General features: G+C 46.4%; 2 non-coding genes across 2 annotated transcripts; both read left to right on the top strand.

Annotated features, from left to right (window-relative positions):
- Positions 1 to 3,493: 3,493 nt before the first annotated feature.
- TRNAL-CAG (transfer RNA leucine (anticodon CAG)) lies at positions 3,494 to 3,576 on the top strand. Its single transcript has one exon. It is a non-coding gene; the product is annotated as a tRNA-Leu (tRNA).
- A 1,349-nt stretch (positions 3,577 to 4,925) lies between these two features.
- On the top strand, positions 4,926 to 4,998 carry TRNAR-CCU (transfer RNA arginine (anticodon CCU)). Its single transcript has one exon. It is a non-coding gene; the product is annotated as a tRNA-Arg (tRNA).
- The last annotated feature ends 2,777 nt before the right edge of the window (positions 4,999 to 7,775 follow it).

Raw genomic sequence — 7,775 nt, 5'->3', positions numbered from 1 at the left:
GGCAGACTGGCCTCGCTCTGTTTAACGGCAGCGTCTCACACCTGACACCCGGCGTGTTATCTGACAACCAGAATTGTTCCCCCTTGCTACCCGCCCAGCTCAGTCTAATGGGCCAGCTTCCGTTGCAGCTCCGCCCGCCCGCTGTCACTAACGGTTTTTGGCCGCTCCAGGCGGGACCCGTCCGAGGTATCACCGCCCTGTGTGCTTCAGAGATGGATTGTCTGCCAAGCCTTACTCCGTCTCACGCAGGGAAGCCGCCTCCTCCACCGACGTCACTGCTGGGCTTCAGAGATGGTCGCCGCCACTCCGCTTGCGACCTCCTCAATTAATCCTCTCACTAGGATTCCCCGTATGTGTCCCGCCAGCAGCGCAGGGACAAACCGTCCATCCGATACCACTCTCCTGGGTCTCTATGACCCCCATCTGTCACACCTGGCCTAATGTCTTAACAGTTTACTAATCTCTATGGCAGTCTGCATTTCCACTTAGTGATACCTGCATTTAGCTAAGTCCATATGGCTCTAGTACTGGGTATCACATATATACTTTTTAATAATAGAGTCCTTTATGACTAGAGGGTCTTCATGGAACTGAGTGGATAATGCATGCCTAAATCTAAAAATATAAGCATTAGATAAACCAAATTCCTGTTGTAATTGGGAAAATGACTTACAGATGTAGCCATGCCCATCTTACTGCAGTGCTGTGCGGTGAGGTCAGTGGCTGGTGAAGCACTACAGCCATAAAGTCCACCAAATCCTGCCGATGGCCCCTACCGCCACCGAGCCAATGCCAGTTACTGCCCCTGAGCCGCTTCCTGCTGCCACCGCCAATGGCTTACAAACTCACCCACCATCAACTGACCCAGCCCTCCGCCACTAATTTGCATCTCAGTCCGATGCCGCCAATGCCCGCTGCCTGCCTGCTCATCATACTTGTAATATATTTTACATTTCATTAGAAAAAATAAATAAATATTAATGTTTGGGACTGGAAAGGGAGTGGGAGGAGGACATGAATGCAATTTTGTTGTCCAGGGCTTCCATTAACTTAATGGAAAAGGGTCTGAATAGGTTAAAAAAATGTAAAAAAAATAAATGCGTGAGGTCCCCCCTCCAAAGTATAACCAGCCTCGGGCTCTTAGTCTGGTCCTGGTTCCAAAAATATGGGGGACAAAAGATGTAGGGGTCCCCTGTATTTTTAAAACCAGCACCGGGCTACACTAGCCAGGGACATAATGCCACAGCCGGGGGACACATTTATGTAGGTCCCTGCGGCCGTGGCATTACCCCCCCCCCACCTAGTCACCCCTGGCCGGGGTTCCCTGGAGGAGTGGGGACCCCTTAAATCAAGGGGTCACCCCCCCTTCAGGCACCCAAGGGCCAGGGGTGAAGCCCGAGGCTGTCCCCCCCATCCGTGGGTGGTGGATGGGAGGCTGATAGCCATGTATGTAAAAAAAAAAAAAGAATATTGTTTTTTTGTTGTGGAACTACAAGGCCCAGCAAGCCTCCCCGCTTGCTGGTACTTGGAGAACCTCAAGTACCAGCATGCGAGGAAATAACGGGCCCGCTGGTACCTGTAGTACTACAAAAAAAATGCCCAAATAAAAACACAACACACACACGTGAAAGTAAAAAATTATTAAAAACACACTTACACACTCACACATACTTACCTACATCCCACGCCGGTCACGTCCACTTGTCCAGTAAAATCCAATAGGGGACCTGTAAAAATGAGAGAGATTACTTACCTACATCCCACGCCGATCACGTCCACTTGTCCAGTAGAATCCATTAGGGGTACCTGTAAAAAATGAAAAATATACTTACATACTTCAATCCACAGGAGGAGGGAAAGGGGGGGGGGGGGGGGAGAGAGAGAGAGAGAGACTGTACTCACCACAGGCGCAGGCTGACACCCGGTGCTGTGGCTGAACTTAGCTTGGAGGAGGAGAGCGCCGGGCGCCGCCGCTGCACTTTCACCACTCAGTTCTCAGACGCCAGCTGCAGGCCCGCTACCACCGCTGGCCTTGTCTCGTGCACAGGGTCCCAGGGATGATCGCCAGCCGGCCGCTGGCCCGCCAGCAGCAGGTGACGGATTAAGGGGGGGGATGCAGGGGAGAAGAGCAGTTTACTGTCCCACCGCCTCTCATGGATGATTGGACCAGCGGATCCAGCGCTGGATCCGCTGTCCAATCATTTCTGCCTTGCTGACAGTGATGTGGGCTGAAAGCCCATCTCTGCCAGCGAGGCACTGCTATAGGTGCCGCTTTCCGTATCTTTTGCAATGGGCTTTTACAGCCCAGTGCTTGGCCCCGCACCCCGCTCGATCCCCGTTTCCATTATCTACGGGAGGCACTGCTATCAGTGCCTCCCAAACATATTTAAAGCCCTAAAATTATTAGAATAAAATAATGTATTGGGGTCTGGTCCTCTAAGCCACCACCATAAATGAGCCAATTGGGAAGCAAAATAATACAGGGTTGAGTATCCCTTATCCAAAATTCAAAATCCCACATTTTTGGGTCCCCTACTGAGATAATAACATATATATTATATATTATGTGTCTATCTATCTATCTATCTATCTATCTATCTATCTATCTATCTATCTATCTATCTATCTATCTATCTATCTATCTATCTATGTCATTATCTCAGTAGGGAACCCAAACATTTTTTAATTTTGCATAAGGGATACTCAACCCTGTATAACCAAAAATGTGGTACCGCAAGTCCTCCCCATGGTCTAGGTTTTAGCAGTATATAAAATTTTATTCAAGCCCATTTTTTCAGCAATATAAAAGATAAAACAACGCTATCTAGAGGCCTAAATAGCAGTGAGCAGAAAAACTGGGAAATTATAAACATACAAAAATGTAGTGAGTATAACCATCTTTATCAAGTTGACTCTGCCCACCAATGTAAGAGGTAATTTACTCCAACTTCTTAACTGTGCCTTTAAATATTCCATTTGAGATTAAAGGCATGTATTCTTGCGGTATATTAGAGATCCAAATATCCAAATATTTAAATCTATCTACCCACTGAAATGGATGATTAACTTATGTTCTGGAAACTAATCAGCACTTCGGATGTGCGGCGACTATTTTGCCGGCAGCTCTGACGCGGGACTCCAGAAAGGTAAATAATAAAACTTGGGTGTGGTGTAGGATAGATATAAGGGGGAAATGTACCAAGCCTTGAAAAGTGATAAAGGGGAGAGAGATAAAGTACCAGCCAATCAGCTGTTAACTGCTATGTCACAGGTTGTGGGCCAGATATACTAAACCTTCAATAGTCATAAAGTTAAAAGTGATAACCTATCAACTAACCTGCTTCTGTCATTTTTTCAAACCCAGCCTTTAAAGTGACAGGAGCTGCTTGATTGGTACTTTATCACTCTCCACTTTATCACTTTTCAAGGCTAAGTACATCTGCTCCATTCACTGCTCTCAAGGGGTTACATTTTACACATTTTATTTTATCTTGTCAGGATGGCCGAGCGGTCTAAGGCGCTGCGTTCAGGTCGCAGTCTCCTCTGGAGGCGTGGGTTCGAATCCCACTTCTGACATGCATGTTTTTGTTTTGTTTTTTTAAGTTAATTAATGAAAAATTAAATATTGAAGATGTTTCAGTGTTATAGATAAAAGGATGGTTATGTTTTTTTCTAGGAGATTTTATATATATATTAAATGAAGCTGCTTTATGGGCCTAATTCAGACCTGATCTCTCGATAGGGTTTTTTTTGCACTGCTGCGAACAGATAGTTGCCGCCCATAGGAGAGTGTATTTTCGCTTTGCAAGTGTGCGAATGCATGTGCAGCCGAGCGGTACAAAAAAACTTTGTGCAGTTTCTGAGTTGCCCAGGACTTACTCAGCTGCTGCGATCACTTCAGTCTGTCCAGGACCAGAATTGACATCAGGAACCCTCCCTGCAAATGCTTGGACACGCCTGCGTTATTCCAACCACTCCCAGAAAACGGTCAGTTGACACCCACAAACGCCTTTTTCCTGTCAATCTCCTTGCGATCGACTGTGCGTATGGATTCTTCGGAAAATTAATCGCACAGCAACGATCTGCTATGTACCTGTGCAACGCGCCTGCGCATTGCATACGTATGCGCAATTCTGACCTGATTGCATCACTGCAAAAGCCACTAGCGAGCGATCAGGTCTGAATTTCCCCCCATGTCATCTCACTTCTCTGCATCACTTGGACTGGATGTGATAGGACAGGATCTGCTGCTGCATGACTGATTGGGAAAAGGAATCAGCAATAGTTTTAATCTGTGATCTTGTTATTCAGAAACAATGTGACAGTGACACTCAGATGTGCTCTGTCCTGCACTGCGCTGCAATGTCCATTTCTGTAGAGAAAATACCCACTTGTGATGTCCAATATTCAAGACTTACCTGCTCTCATTCCTCAATTGGGTGTTCTGCTACTGACATCCATTAATTCTGTAGGCAGACTATGATTACCACAATTCTCAGCCTCTATGTCACCAACTATCTGTGTCATCCCAGACTGCCTGCCCTTCCCCTTAGAATGTAAGCTCTCACGAGCAGGGCCCTCTTCCCTCATGTGCTTATCCTTCTCTTACTTTAATAATCCTCAACTGCCCCACATCCTGCAGTCTTCTGCCACCTGATACTTATCTCAGTGTCATCTGCTGATGTAGCTATGTTTAGTTACCCTGTACTTGTCCTATATTGTCTTCAACTGTAAATTACTATTTTCCTGTTTTGATTATGTGCATATGTACTCTGTAATTGGGCGCTGCGGAACCCTTGTGGAGCCATATAAATAAAGGATGATAATAATAATAATAATAATAATAATAACAATAACTACTTGATTTGATACACGGCTGAAGAAATTTGATAAAAGTGGTACTTTTGACAATTTTGTAGTATGTAGCCCCAGTGGCCTAATGGATAAGGCACTGGCCTCCTAAGCCAGGGATTGTGGGTTCGAGTCCCATCTGGGGTGGTTACTTTTACTTTGGTTTTTAATCAAAAATGATACATCTATATTGTACTATTTACAAGCAAATCTTCAAAGTTTACATGTAACCCCCCCTTCCTTCATTACGGGGTGTGGTGTAAGGTGTATATTGCTGTGATACAACTCCCAGTGCACCAGGCTAGCTCTCCAGGGTCTGGCCAATGCCTGAGAAGGTGGTCTCTGCCCGTGCAGGCTTCTTTTTTTATATTTAATACTTTTTAATAGAATTTGTTCAGGTCATCAGTACATTTCATAAGAAATACAATCACATAAAAACAAAACATTCATATAAAAAAGATAAAAGAGAAAATAAGAAACACAAATATCACAAATATTACCCATTTTGTAACTTATATTGCACACATACATATGCATAAATCTGCACATTTTACAGAACTAAACTAGCATTACGCTATCCAATAAATACCTTTACAGCTCATCTAAGGAGTACGTGACAATTCAGAATCTATTTCCATAGCCCCTGTGAAATACTCAGAATCCAGCCATTTGGCCCATGCTCTGTTGAATTTATGTTCAGCTTGTTATGTACGCGTATTTCTCATATGCCACCGTGACATTAACAAGAGAAAGCCACTAATTAATTATTGGATGCTTCCGGGCTATCCAAGTTCGAGCTACGCACACTTTAGCCAGACTACACATATTTAGGACATAATGTTTTGTATGTTTATCTAGCGCATGTTTCAGCTATTCCCAATAAACAAGCTCTTGGTGTCAGTGGCGTGCAGTGAGGTCAGTGGCTGGTGAGGCACTACAGCCATAATGTCCGCCGAATCCTGCCGATGACCCCTACCACCGCAGAGCCAATGCCCGCTACTGCCCCTGCGCCGATGCCTGCTGCCACCGCCAATGGCTTACAAACTCGCCCACCATCAACTGACCTAGTCCTCCGCCACTAATTTGCATCTCAGTCCGATGCCGCCAATGCCCGCTGCCTGCCTGCTCATCATACTTGTGATATATTGTACATTTTTATAGAAAAAATTATAATAATTAATGTTTGGGACTGGGAGTGGGAGGAGGACATGAATGCAATTTTGTTGTCCAGGGCATCCATTAGTCAAATTACGCTGCACAGTAGCGCCACTTAGACAAATTACTCCAGGCAGAGCTCCCTTTTACACATTACGGCAGGTACAGCCTCCTATTACACATTACGGCAGGTAGAGATCCCTTTTTACACATTGCGGCAGACAGCGTCCCCCTTTTTACACATTACGGCGGACAGATTCCCCGTTTTTACACATTACGGCAGGCAGCGACCCCTTTTTTAAACATAATGGCAGACAGCTTACCCTTTTTACACTCTAAGGCAGACAGCGTCCCCTTTTTACACATTACGGCAGACAGCGTCCCCATTTTGCACATTACGGCACACAGTGTCCCCTTTTTTACACATTATGACAGACAGCGTCCCCCTTTTTACACATTACGGTGGACAGATTCCCCTTTTTTACACATTACGGCAGGCAGCGACCCCTTTTTTAAACATAATGGCAGACAGCTTACCCTTTTTACACTCTAAGGCAGACAGCGTCCCCTTTTTACACATTACGGCAGACAGCGTCCCCATTTTGCACATTACGGCACACAGTGTCCCCTTTTTTACACATTATGACAGACAGCGTCCCCTTTTTACACATTACGGCAGCCAGCGTCCCCTTTTTACACATTACGGCAGCCAGCGTCCCCTTTTTACACATTACGGCAGCCAGCGTCCCCTTTTTAAACATTACGGTGGACAGCTTCCCCTTTTTACACACTACGGCGGACAGATTCCCCCTTTTTACACATTACAGCAGCCTGTGTCCCCTTTTTACACATAACGGCAGGTAGAGCACTTTACATCCCCCCCTCTACCCTTAGGGTGTAATGTAGTGTAGTATAGTGTACTGTAGTGTAATGTAGTGTAGCATAGTGTACTGTAGTGTAGCATAGTGTACTGTAGTGTAGTATAGTGTACTGTAGTGTAGTGTAGTGTAGTATAGTGTACTGTAGTGTAGTGTAATGTAGTGCAGCCACTTACATGATTCCTTCTTCCGGCGCTGCTGCAGGCTCCTGACCCGGCACTCCCTCAGTCTGTACACTGTGACCGCAGGCCAAGAGGAGCAGGGGGGCGCTGGAGATCAGCTCAGCAGTCAACACGGGGGCCAGCCAGGAGAGAAGTCAGACTGTTGAGCACAGGGGGGACCAAGACAGAGAGCCGGGGCTGAGAAAACAGGAGCGGCGGGGGGGGGGGGGGGGGGGGGGGCAGCACACAGAAGCTCCCGCTTGTCGGATCTTGGTACGCGAGAAGCGGCTGTGAGTAGCGGGGACATGCGGCCAATCGGAATGGAGGCATCTGGCTCTCTGCCCGTCCGTCCCAGCCCACCCCCTGCCGCTGTCCAATGATTGACAGGGGTGTGCCTTCATGTGGCCTGAAGGCACAGCCCCTGTCAATGAGGCAACTGTGCTGGTGCCGCTTTTCAGTCATTTTTCAATGGGCTTTTGCAGCCCGTGACTTGGCTCCGCCCCCTGCCCGCCCCCCTCTTCAGACACTATATCATTGTCACTGGGAGGCAGCGCTCTCGCTGTCTCCCATAGAGATTTAGCTGGAATGTCAGGTAAAAATGATTAAAATAATACAAAGTAGAATCTGTTATTTGTATCTTCTTTATATTATTTTAATCATTATGACAGGGGAGGCACTGCCTCCCCTGACTGCACGTCCCTGCTTGGTGTAAGTATACCTCTTGCAACAC

This window comes from Pseudophryne corroboree, chromosome 10 (genome assembly GCF_028390025.1).
Source record: "Pseudophryne corroboree isolate aPseCor3 chromosome 10, aPseCor3.hap2, whole genome shotgun sequence".
NCBI lineage: Eukaryota > Metazoa > Chordata > Amphibia > Anura > Myobatrachidae > Pseudophryne > Pseudophryne corroboree.
Note: the sequence above shows the minus strand (reverse complement) of the source record. Positions and strands in the feature narration are given on the sequence as shown.